The 12,921-nt window shown below is 46.5% G+C and overlaps 1 protein-coding gene across 1 annotated transcript in view; it reads left to right on the plus strand.

Annotated features, from left to right (window-relative positions):
• LOC146822729 (NFX1-type zinc finger-containing protein 1-like) overlaps nt 1-12,921 on the plus strand; it is an 892,774-nt gene that overhangs the window by 666,872 nt on the left and 212,981 nt on the right. The gene's annotated exons all lie outside the window — the stretch shown is intronic.

Consider the following 12,921-nt stretch of genomic DNA (forward strand, 5'->3'; position numbering starts at 1 on the left):
CCCCCCCCCCCCCCACGCAACTGTGTTCAATAAAACTGCCAGAAAGCCATGTAGGATGTTAATATAACCCCAAAATTGAATTAGGAAGGGGAAAGCTTTTCTAAGCCTCTGGCCGGTTGCCGTGTCACCTTACTCAAAATGTTGACACTGCGTGTAAAATGACTGCATAAATACCCTGCTCCCTCCAGCCCCAAAAGGTAGAGCCCAATTGGGCCCGGCCTCCCGAGCGGTCTGCTGCCCCCCCCCCCCCCCCCAGCCCAATTTTCCTTGTAGAGGATAAAGTAGAAAGCATACAGTATTATACGGCCACGAGCAAGGCTCTTAGACTCTATGACAACAAACAAATGGGTTAAAAAAAGATATTACAGTGGAACTCTGGGTCAGCGGAGGCCCTGATGGTCTCTGATCCCAACAAGTTTCCCGGGCACTTCCTTGGCAGAGCCCAGGCAGAGAACTCTGTGCTGAAAGCACACCCGCTGGAGTGGCTGCTGCAGTTTCGGAGGAGCAGCCTGCTCAGCTGGCGCTGTGTGTTTTTCGCCTACTGATCATTCATTCATTCATTTATTTATTTTATAACCCGATTCGCAATGCCAGCTTTTGATCATCAAATATCTAAAATCGGTGACCCTTACGCGCCGGGAGCTTTCACCTTGCATGTCGGGCCACAGTTTCATTTTCCTGCCATGGATGCTATGCCTCACATGGGCCAACTTGTCAGGTTGGCTCATTTCTTGTGGGATGATACCAGGTGACCTGAGACCACAGCAGTTCTTGGAGCCCTGTTGAACAGTAGCACGGTGTAGGATCCATCTCAAATTCAAATATACTTTTCAGTTTACACCGTTTCTCCGCTGGTGAAACAAGAATACAGAGTCCTATCAACCTGCACATCTTATCAAGGTGCCCAAATCTTTTATATCGCATCCAGCTGTCTTGATTCAAGAACTGTTTGAACCATCTTTCTAGCAATTTCAGTTCCACAGTCTTCTAAGTCCAGCCGAGTCTCACTTTCATCAATCAATCAAACAATCATGGGTTAGTAAAGTGCAACTACCCACCTGTAAGGGTCTCAAGGCGCTGGGGAGAGGTGGGAGCAGATCCTTCTAAGTGCTGGGTTCATCCAAAGAGCCAGGTCCTGAGGTCCTTCCTAAAGTGGGGTAGCATGAACCATAAAAACTCTGTACATAGCAAGTAATTTCTACAGAAATATTTGAGGCTAGGTATGCGCCGCAGAAGATGCTAACACCTATTGGTTGTATATCTTGATAAACTTTTTGTGCTATGCATGACAGCTTGTGCAATGAACATCTTCCCATTTATGTATTTTGTAATTTTCACTCCAACAGCATCATGTTTTTAACTCCTAGAACTCTAAAATGATCAATCCTGCTGCCGTTGTGGGAGCTGCCGCCTCAATTCTGAATAATGTACACAACCATCCGTCTCTTACCAAAGGGGTTGTCAGATACAAAGTTCTTCACCACTTTAATTTAAGTACATCTTCACGGGCCCAGATATCTTGGGATTTAATGACCTGTGGTGTGCTCCACAGTATGTTTTATCTATGCCATTGCCTGTAGCTAACTCTAACAACCAGTTTTTTTGCTGCTGGTACAGAGGTCCCAAGCCAGGTTAATGCAGTTATTTTTTTGTTGAACAACAACACCATGCTTATGAGGTGCCTGTTTACCTTTGCTCACTCATGTCAACAATAAATACTAGTGTCTTCTTTTTGAAACAAACAGTGTGACACTCTAATTCCCAAGCCAAGAGCATAAAATTTGCATCTACCTACTTGCATCTTTTACTTGTCCCTGAAGGGCGAAAATACAAGTGTTTCTATTTTTTTGGGTGTTTGAGGAATCTTAAATTGCAATTGTTTATGTCTCTAATTGAGGTAAACTTGCCTTGTTGGCCTGCCCCGGCATTGCCATTGCTCAAACATAAATTTTGTACTAGCAACCCTACCCTAACAGGTCTTGCTATTGCTCACGATTTACCGCACCTCTTTAGTGTGCATGATACCCAGGACACAATGCAGGCAGTTCATGTTTTATTGCCAAAGGTGTGGTGCAGTGGCCAGAGCGGGTGACTCCAGAGCGTGAGGCTCACGGTTCGATTGCCGGCTGCAGCTCAGCGCCATGTGACTCTGGGCAATAGCTCACTTAATCTCTCCGACGGGCCCTAGCGCCTTGAAACCTTAAGGGGTGATACGTTTTACATGCCGCTTTACAAATATGGATTATTATTTATTCTGTGGTTGGTAAAGATTTGCATTGTATTTAATGCTGCATATCTTAGAAACTGTTCCAAAGTCTTGGACGTATCCTCCTCTAATGAATTTCCCATCATCTTGATGCCCAGTTTACTCATGATATCCTTGTGCCTCTCCTCTGACAAGATGGGTACCCTGTGAACATCTACATAGGGCTGTATGGGGGAATATGCCACCAGTAAGCTAACCTGTCATGCAAGCCACTTCCATGGCCACACAACCATACCACACCTTACACATTGATTTCACGCTCAAGGCTTGACCCTTCCCCAGAATAACTTCCTTGTGGGCATCTGGATATTCCAGATTCTGTTCTGCATATGTGGGAAGAACTAAACAGAGGCATGACTGAGTCATATGCTTCTTGACATATAATGTGGCATTCACTGCTTTGACATCTGGCTAGACCTCGAGGAGTGTTGCAAGTAGCGTCCTCAAGTTATTAGAGGTTAGGTGCCCAAGCCCAAACCTGACTGAGTCAGCAGGACCAGCTGTGATAATTGTGGCAGCCAGCCTATAATCCAGAATTTTAGATAGCATTGTACAGTTGAAACAAAATAACAATAATGGCCAATTAGGACAACATAGATAAACAAGTATGCCTAGTTTATTTAAGAGTGTTTTCATAGCCTCCCTCGTAATTTGTGGTAACATAACATTTTCTAATGCTTCCTCGTATGAATTCAGCAAGTATGGCAAACAAGGGATCAGAGTCTGTAATTCATATGGAAGTGACAGGTCAGCCCATCAGGGCCTGGAGTTTTTTTTCTACACAGTCCGACTTTTCTGTGCTTACTTCCTTCCTTGATTGTGGCTCAGTCAGGTGCTCCTGTTTCTTTCTCTCAGTCTGTGGTAAAGCTGTTTGGTCCAGGTTGTGCTTAATTTGGTATGGGGAGTCCCCATTGTTTGTCAAGTACAAATTGCAGTTGGCATTATTATCAGCAACTCACACTTCAGTCAAACAATTCCCAGCTGCTAAGATATCTGACTTGTTGATCTCCCTCGTCATCAACCGGGCAAGTATGCGGCCTAGCCACTCACCTTCATAACATCTGACTGTGCCCTGTTGTTCCAAATATGCACCTTCACATTTATAAGAATCTCCAAATTATTCCATTCTCTCTCTACTCTTTTAGGATACACTTGTTCCCTGTGTTCTCCACAGCCAATCGAGCATGCAGTGAGTTCAGCACACCATAGATATACACTTTCCAAAGATGTAGACCTAAACACCACATTTTTTCAAAGCATATTGTATATGTATGCAACTCACTTAGGAACACTGCATCAGACAGTGCTGCTTTTTAGGTCTCGCCTGACCCAGCGCATGCGCTGGTCTGGCGAGACTTCTTGAGAGGGCTCCAAAAAGTGCTACCAGGCCAGCCTAGAGCTACAGTGCATGTGCGCCGGCTCGCGCGCCGTGCTTTACCGCGATTACTTTCATTTTCGCGGCCGCACGGCCTCTTTGATGTTTGATCGTGATCACGATCACTTTCACTTAGCCAATAGGTCTCGCTTTTGGGACCTTATAAGTATTTAGTTATGCAACTGTTGCATGGCTAAACACTTATAAGGTCCCAAAGGCGAGACCTATTGGCTATGTCAATGCTTGTTAGAATCTCTGGTCTCTACGTTTTTAACAGTCTGACTCCAAGGCCAAATCCGGAGTCATCTGTGAGTGATCTGACGTTGTGTGGAGTATGTCAGGCCTCCTTCTGTGTTGTATGTAGTGGCTCAGGGTATGCTAAAGTCCTATCGTTTTGTGAAGAAACATGCAGTATTAAGTAGAACGTATATTTTGAAATTCCAGGGTGCAATTGGTGCCAAGTGTCCAACAGATCATACATGTCCTGATATTGCTTTAATGGCTTGGCTTACTTGCCCTATCCTGGTCAGTTTTGTGCTACTCTGTTCTGGCAGGCTGCCTTGCAGCTATTATGTTTGTCAAAGCTGGATTACAGGTGGATTGTAGAAGGTGGCCATTATGGCTTGTGGCACTCAACCCCCTTGATCAATTTTATACATTTTTCAATGCTGTCTTATTCTCTCTAAAATGTTGTATTTTTCTTTGAAGATATAGCACTGACTTGCCATTAATTTTTATTGAGTGTTACTTACTATGTTGTGCTTTATCTGAATTTTTAATTCCTACTACCTAGTAAACTAAGGAGATTATTTAGAGTTTAGAGGTGTATGGACATTTTCTTAAACTGGTTGATCTCCTGCACCACTTACCTTGTTGACCATGCCTTGTTTAGAGGTAGGAGAACTCACTGGGTTTCTGATGAGGGAACTTCAGCTGGAACTATTGTCATTAAACCTGTACTTGGTGGTTCATCCACCATTGGACCCCCAGCACTACTGGGAACCCAAAGCAGCCCTGGCAAATTTTGTCAGACCAGCCCCTGTATGGTGCGCAGCGACTGAGTGCAGTGAGCGAGCCTGACCACTACAAGAGCAGGAGTCCGGGCGGTTTCATCCCAAGAAAATGTGAGAAAAAATGGTTTATTTTACTGAACATTTTTATTATACAATCTATTGTATTAGATTTTAAAGCATAGTAAATAATGACCTTATGGTGCACTAGGATACCAGTCTTATCCACAGACATTCATATGTAGAACACAAAAAATAAGATGTTGATCAAGAAACATGAGTTTAAATACAGCATATGTGCACACATTCCGTATTAAGCACAGCCAAGAAGCTGAGATCGCAATAAAAGACCATTTGAGGGATGCTAGCATCTTCCATCCCAATAAGCAGCACGGCAGGGCTGGCTTTTGTGTGTGTGGCACTCAGTGTGACAATATTTTTGAGTGCCCCCATCCCCCTCCGTGACCTCCTCCTCCACAGATTTCCTCACTGTGCACCATCGCTAAAAAAGCATTGACAAAGCCAATAGATCTTGACGAACTGAGACCTATTGGCTTTGCCAGTGCTTGTTTCTTCTTATGTTTCACTTCAAAACATAAATGGTTCCATCATTCTAAATGGTGCCAGCATAATTTCAGTAGTTTTATGACCATGCTCTTGTGATCGAATGTTCTGGAATCTGCAGAGAGCCACCCAGCGTTTTCACTCCTCTCCCAATATAAACAGTACCCTCCCCTCCTGTGTGGCAGGGGCAGATTGGGGGTAAACTTTCAAATGTTCCCATTGGAACTGCATAAAGACTATTGGACTGTTTTAAAAAAAATATGCCTAGGCCTGTATTATGTATCAGGCGTACGGTTCATGTTTGCGCCATAGTGCACCATTAAACAGGTGCACCAGGCCAAATAACAATGATTGCGCTGCCCTCAGGTCAGCCGTGAACTAGAGGCAAGCCCTGAGGGCAGCGGATTAAGTTGAAATGGGGAGTGGCTGCTTTAATCAGCTGCTCTGTGTTTCATAGTGTAGACGGCACCCACGTGCACTTTAGGGAGTGGACAGCTTTCCCCCGGCAGACGGATGCAGTGAGTGACTATACCCTCTCACAAGAGGATGTCTGGGGATCCAGACTTATGTCCCCTCGAGTAGGCTGCCCCTGACAGCTTCTTTACCTTTGCTTTCACGCCTATAATATGGTGTGGGTGCATAAACAGAGAGATTCCCTCATTTGCATGATGCCATGCCCCCATGCAAATGAGGGAATGCCCTCTCGAGATAGCACTAGCGCTACATGTGCGCCAGCACTATCAGCATTCCATCAGACCCCATCTATAACACCAAAGGGCCCTGGAGGAAGGACAGAAAAACTCCTTGGGCCGTTCTGGGGTGGGGGCATGACTCGGTCTCTAGGAGGTCTGCTCCCACCTCCCTTTTGTTTTTTACCATTTTCCCTGGCAGCCTGTGGACTCTCTAACCTCCTCTCATACCCCCACTCCCCACACCACCCGCTTTGGTAGGCAGAAGGAGGGAAACCTCTCTAGGGGGCAGAAAACAATTGGCCTGTTATGGGGTGAGTAGATGGTCTGATGCCTAGGGCGGCCACCCCTTCCATTTGTTTTCTTTTATTTTCTCCCTGGTGTCTAGTGACTTTTGGCCCTCCTTCCCTGGGAGTGGAGAGGCAGAAATACTGTAATGTCCTTTGTGTGAGTATCAGCACATCGTAGAAATGCTAGGCCGAGCCCTCCACCCCATTTTCAGTTATAGTAGTTGCCCCTTGTTGAGGGTTATAGGGGGGAATTGGGGGTTGTAAGAAAATGCCTTTTTTTGCATTACCTTCCCCAAAGTTTTGGAGTGTTGCTGCTGGTTTGTTGATTCTGAAGGTGCGCCGAGGCCTGCTAACAAGATCTCAGTAAGGTGAATGCTCTGACCCTTAAAAAGCATGAATCTGATTGGTACCCCACAATTGCCGTACGTTGGCTTTCTAATAAGTCCATAGAATATGGTACCAGGGGTACTCCAGGCCTGTAAGGTAAAGTGTCCCTTGTGGTCTGTAGCTCCATTGGGGCCACCCCGAATGTGTGACGAAACAAAGCATGGCTCCCAGCTTGCCATTGCTGGCTAGCAGAACAGTTTTTGATCAGCTAATTTGACTTTGCCAATCAAAATAATGACAAAGTTCAACCCTTCCATTCTAATATATATAAATCATCCTAAAGGCAGGCCTATCATGTCCTAAGGCAGGGTGCTATATATTAAAAAGTGGAACATGTCTTATGTGTTCTTACAGTAAAAAATACCAAATAGTTGTTTTTACTGTAGAAAGGCTTGTAGCCCCAATGGCGAGTGCAGGGCTACATGCAGACTCCTCAGCTGTGCTAAATTTTGATTCGGACTACTACAGTTTGATACTTCAAGGTATCTAAATAATTGTTGCATTAAACCCATCCTGATGCTCAAATTGAATTTAATGTAACTTTTGAGTATATGGAAACTTTAGAAAGTTGACGCTCTGTTGCCCAAAGTTTTCCAATGACCCTTTGCTGTTACTGGCCTCAAAACAGCCTTCTGCCCTCCTAGGGAAGGATGTGAACGAATCTCGCAAAACAACACAAAGGGCCTGCCATTGGGAGAGGTGTTACCTCTCCTTGGCAGGAAGGCCAAAATGGGTGGGAGCCCAAAGGGGTAGCTTCAAAGGGAAAGCCACCTTTGAAGGGCAAATTATGGACACATTCAAGAGCGGGCTGCTGTTTTGTTCTGGTAGAGAGGAAGAGAGAGGGGGAAACAGTAGCCAAACCAGTTATTCCGTGAGCATGTAGTCTTCAGGTAGCCACACCTTTATGGTGGGCTACCAATCACCCCTTACAGAGAGAGGATTCCACAATCTTGGGAGTAAACAGAATATTGCATTCTAGGGTAGCTAGATTTCACACTTTGCAGGAAGTCATCATCAGCAGTAGCGGACCTGTTAGTCCATTGGCGATTAATCACTGCATCCCCAAGGGTAAGTTCTGGGAATAAAAGTGGCCCCCCAAGCGCCCAAACCTCAGATCACACCTGAACTGGAGAGAGGACCAAAGAAGGATTGCCCTGCTGTTTCCTTGACCCAGCAAAAAGAAGCTGCATCAAACACTGGACTGCACCTGCTGATCCTTTGGCTAGCAAAGAGAGGACTGTGCCTGCGGTACCCTGCTCGAAGAAAAGTCATCCCTGAGCCCCAGACAGAAGAAGTGACTCCAAAAGAGTCATTTGGCTACAGGACCACAAAAACTGGAGGAGCCACGTTGGTGAGTTGGTAGCCAAGATTGACTGACCTCTGCAGACTGCCGAAGCAAAGCCTGATAGACTGAGTCGCAATACTCCAGTTGCACCTGAGTCTGCTGGAGCTGGGAGACTCCTCGGAGTGTAGTTTGGTCACCCAAGACAGACACTAGCCACAGTTAAAGGGAACCACTGATATCTCTATAACCATAGACCAGTATACCAGTGGCAACTGGTTTTTGGCTGGACTTCAACCGCACTTCAAAGGACATTGACCCCAGTGGCCAAAGTCATCCCACTGTGTTTGTGGACTGAGAGATGGCCCTTGAAAAACCTCTGTCACCTGATCACCACCCTTCAGCATCTTCAGCATCAGCATCCCTCACATCAGGACCACGCCACTGATGTTTCTGGCATTTCGCCCAGCCCACAGTACCTGGAACTGGACTGAAGACTACTTTGACTGTAAGGTAACTGCCCTGCCAAGCCTCATTGGCCACTGTTACTCGCTCCCTGCCAGTTGATCGCCCAGACCGGGCTTGAGTAGTTGTACTCAACTTCACAAAAGTTTCCCAAGTAACTGCTAACTGCGGTAGTTGCCAGTTCTTGTTTGTGATTTGAATGAAAATCAGTGATGTATTGGCCACTGTGACACACTCTCTGCCAGAGTTAACTGCCCAGACATGGCTTAAGTAGTTGTATTGTACTTTACAAAAGTTTACAAAAATGTCCCAAGTAACCACTAACTGCATTAGTTGCCAATGCTTATTTTTGATTTGAATGAAAAGCAGTGATTTATTTTTTTGCTTAATAATATACATCTATGAAGGATTCCAGGGGATTTTGTATGTTTTGGTAACTAGAAATTCATAAAAATAAGAACTATTTTTATAAGCTGGTATCCGATTGCCCTTGTGTTGCGTTTCTTAATTATTCAACTTTTCTGGTACTTCTAAATGTGTTGCACTTGTTTCTTTCAATTCAATTTGATATTTATTCGGATATGAACATATCCATAAAAGCACAGGTCAAATAACAGCAAGAAATACATTAAACAATAAAAATACATTTGCAATAAAAACAGCAGCATCATAAACAAGCATTTGCAATGCAATAGGTCTCGCATTTGCGAGATTTTGAGCGATTGGGATTTTAAATTACAATGCCTTTTATTTGTGTTGGTTTTTTAAACAAATAAATAAAAGGAATTTTCATTTACAATACCAATAGCTTAAACTCTCAAAAATGCGAGACCTATTGCATTGCAAAGACTTGTTTCTTTTGTAATGGAATGTCGAGCTGTGGCACTGGGGCAGAACAGGATGCTAATTTACAGTGGCAGAAGGTGTAGGGTGATTATTCCTCCTGTGGCCAAGAGGTATGTATTTCTAGACCAGCAAGACAAAGACATTAAAAAAAATGCAGGAAAGGCAGGAGTATTGTTTTAGAAAACTACCGACGTGGATAACATTCCAAGAAAAAAACACATGTTTGGTTAAGTAGCTTTTTAGCACGTTCAGGAGGCGCTGGAAGGTGCGCATCTCCTTCTAAGTGCACCTCACCCTCGCAATAGGTGGGCACTCCCTTGCTCTTCATGCTTCCAATCCTTCGGGCATCCATCTCAGTCCTGTGTTAACCATGACTTGGGCTGGTTCATTTTTAGTGCCTTTGATGTTCAGAGGGTTGTAAGATGGGGTCAGGTCAGACCACACACAGAACATGTAGCGATTAGGTGGAATCACTGCCCCACCTGTCACAAGGCGCCCAAGACACTTCCGGCCAGATCTGGTTCCCAGAGAGATATGTACATCGTTTATTAATTGGTTCACTAAAGCCATCGACAGATTAGCTCCGCTCAAAACTCAACCCTCAAAACAAATCGCCATTTGGAAAGGATGAAAAACGTTTTTTGCGAATCACTGGAGAGAAATTGGCAGAAAAAGTTATAATATTGAAGGCAAGCTTATATATAAGTCAGCTTCGAGAATGTTTCGCAGATCAATATTCAAAGCGCAGTGTGAATATTTCACTCCACAGATCTCTGCCGCCTCCAATACTTCGCCTGAACTCTCAAGTTTGTGCACGCTTTCCTGTCACTAAATGTGATGGAAAACTACTGCTTCACTGGAAATGGGTCTTTATTTATAAAATGACTTCCAGACACGATTCACATTATTTACTCAAATTTTACAGAAAAAGTTTCCAGTGTCGGACTCTGTTGACTCAAAACGCGAGGCTGGCCCTACATTAATGACTTTTAATGATATATTTATAGCACAGTCAGTCGATGAGTTCACAAATAAAATATTGTATTCGTTTTATATAAACAAACCTTAATAGATACAAACAAATAGCATAACATTTCATGTAGGAAATAAACTTTTTAGTAACTGCACTACTCCAGAAAAAAATTAGACAGATAAAAACAAACCTTCACTTAAGATAACAACAACTAATGGGTTAAATAAATACAATCTGGACCCCGTTAGATCCCCACCCCCACTCATATTTTAAAATTAGCGTCAGCATTGATTATTACATGTTCAGCGGCATTTTGAGTAGTTCAGTAAAAACTGCATCTGAAAGAGACACGTTAGTGATAGATTCCTTACCTTAGAATATCCCCAGGTGTCAGACTGGATCCGGAAAGTTTTGTCAGCAGTACCCCTGCGTATCGTTAGGCGTCGTCGTATGGCTATGCGTACGTCGCTGGCGTCGTAGCCGCCGAGATGACATCGTCAGAGCTACTTAGACGCGCCCACGCACGCTGACGTCAGTTCTTTCTTTTTCCTCGCAGCAGCACAGATCCGAGAGAGAGCGGTACCCCTAGTTAAAAGTTTTAACTTGGTTTCTGACAACTTGTTTTGTCGTGTACTTGACTCCTGGTGCAATAGAGATGCCCGGGTTTAGGTCCTGTAGGGCCTGCCATTGAAACATGTCGGTATTTAAGTCCTGTAGGGCCTGCCATCGAAACATGTCGGTATCGGACCCTCACGGCGTGTGTTTCTTCTGCTTGGGACACGCCCATGACCCCGAGGTGTGCCCCGATTGTTGGGCCATGGCGCCGAAAGCTTTGCGGGAGGGTTCCCAAAAGTTGTTGGAGGTCCAGCAATCGGTTCCGCACCGATCGAGGTCCCGATCCCGTGGGAGGTCAAGGGACCAGTCGTGGAGCCACCAGCATCGCTTGTCCGAATCGGGGACAGGTAAGTCTAGGTGCCAGTAAAAGTTGAAGAAGCAACGTCGCTCTTCCTCTACCCCTCACCGGTTGCGGGACGCAGTGGAGGAGGCGGGCAGTAACTCCCCCGCAGCTCCGTTGGAGCCTCCGTTGTTGCCTGCAGCCTACCCACCCTTTCCGGGCCCGCACGCGACTTCGGACGAGGTGCAGGCCTTTATGTCGGCCTTGCACCATTTGTTTACCCCGCCGGGTCCCTCCGGAGCACCCCTCGGATCTGTCGGAAGGGGTTGTCTCCGTGCTGCCGCCTCTGACCTCGGCTACGCCGGCACCATACCCTGCGGCACCTCGGCACCAAACTGGGACTGGTATCTTACCCTCCCATTTTATTTCTTCGAGGGAAGTTTATCCCGTTTCCCAGGGCACCTCGTCCTTACCGGCCTCTTCAGCAACTGGTGGACGAAGGGAGATACTGGGAGGGGTCTGAGGACCCTCTTGCAGCTCAATGCGAGGATGAGCCTGAGTGGTAAGGTGATATGGAGGGTCCAGTGGATCTCGATTTCTCTCCACACCCTGGTACTCTGACCCCTTCTTCCATGGCCACGGAGGAGGTTGGGACTTTTTCGGTGGTTTTGCGTAGGGCAGCCGAGGCTCTTAACCTCGAGCCCCCTTCTGTACCAATCAGGACCAATCTCCTAACTGATGTCCTGCAGCCGCAGTCCTCCTCTGCGGAGCCGTTAATGCCCTTCAATGAAGCGCTTACTAATATCCTATTGGGCACCTGGCTTAAACCTAACACGGGAGTCCCTGTAGACAAGAGTGGTGCACCACCATCGCCTGGCACCAGGTGATCCCAGCTTTCTCACACAACACCCAACGCCTGAGAGTCTGGTTGTCCAGGCTTCTGCCTCGCTGAGTGCATTCCCTTCTGATCCTCCGGACAAGGAATCTAGGAAAATGGAGCAATTTGGGAAAAAGATTTTCACATCTGCCAGCTCTGGGTTGCGGGCGGTGAATACTGCGTGCCTGCTAGGCCGCAATTCCCATTCTGTGTGGGACACTGTGGCACAGGTGCTGCCTCAGTGACCTGTGGAAGCACGGGCAGTTCTCTCCCAAGCCATTACCGAAGGGAGAGATATTGCAAAATGTACTATTTGTTGTGGGCTTGACACGGCCGATTCTCTCGGTAGGGCACTTTCCACAACAGTGGCGCTCCATCGTTATGCTTGGCTCCGCACTACTGGCTTCTCTGGGGATGTCCAGAATACCCTGTTTGACATGCCCTTTGATGGTACACGCCTCTTTGGTGATAAGGCAGATAGCATCCTGGAACGCTTTATGGACTCTCGGGCTACGCCCTTTCCTTGGGTCTCGCCACCACGCGTACTCCCTCGGGGTCTGCTTTTCAGTCCGTTCGAGGTCAAGGTCGGGGCGCCCAGGCGCGTTCTTTTCAGACTCGCAAGGTTGTGCAACCACAGTCTCAACGCGGACGTGGGACCTGCCGTGGTGGGCCCCGAGGACAGCGGACAGGTCAGTCCACCACCTCCCTTGCCGCCGCCGCCTCTAAACCTTCCCAGTCTGGTGTTTAAGGCCCACCTGACACCAGTGGGTGGCAGGATTCGCCATCACCTTCCCCACTGGTGCTCCATAACCTCGGACAGGTGGGTTCTGCAAATAGTCCGAAGGGGCTACTCCCTCCCCTTCTAATCTACCCCTCCAGCCATGCCACCTCAGTCTCACCGCATGTTGGGGGAACACTTGGCACTTCTCCAGCAGGAAGTTACGGCCCTCTTGACCAAGGGGGCCATCGAGCGCGTTCCGACACCAGAAGTAGGTCGTGGTT

This window comes from Triturus cristatus, chromosome 5_2 (assembly GCF_964204655.1).
Source record: "Triturus cristatus chromosome 5_2, aTriCri1.1, whole genome shotgun sequence".
NCBI lineage: Eukaryota > Metazoa > Chordata > Amphibia > Caudata > Salamandridae > Triturus > Triturus cristatus.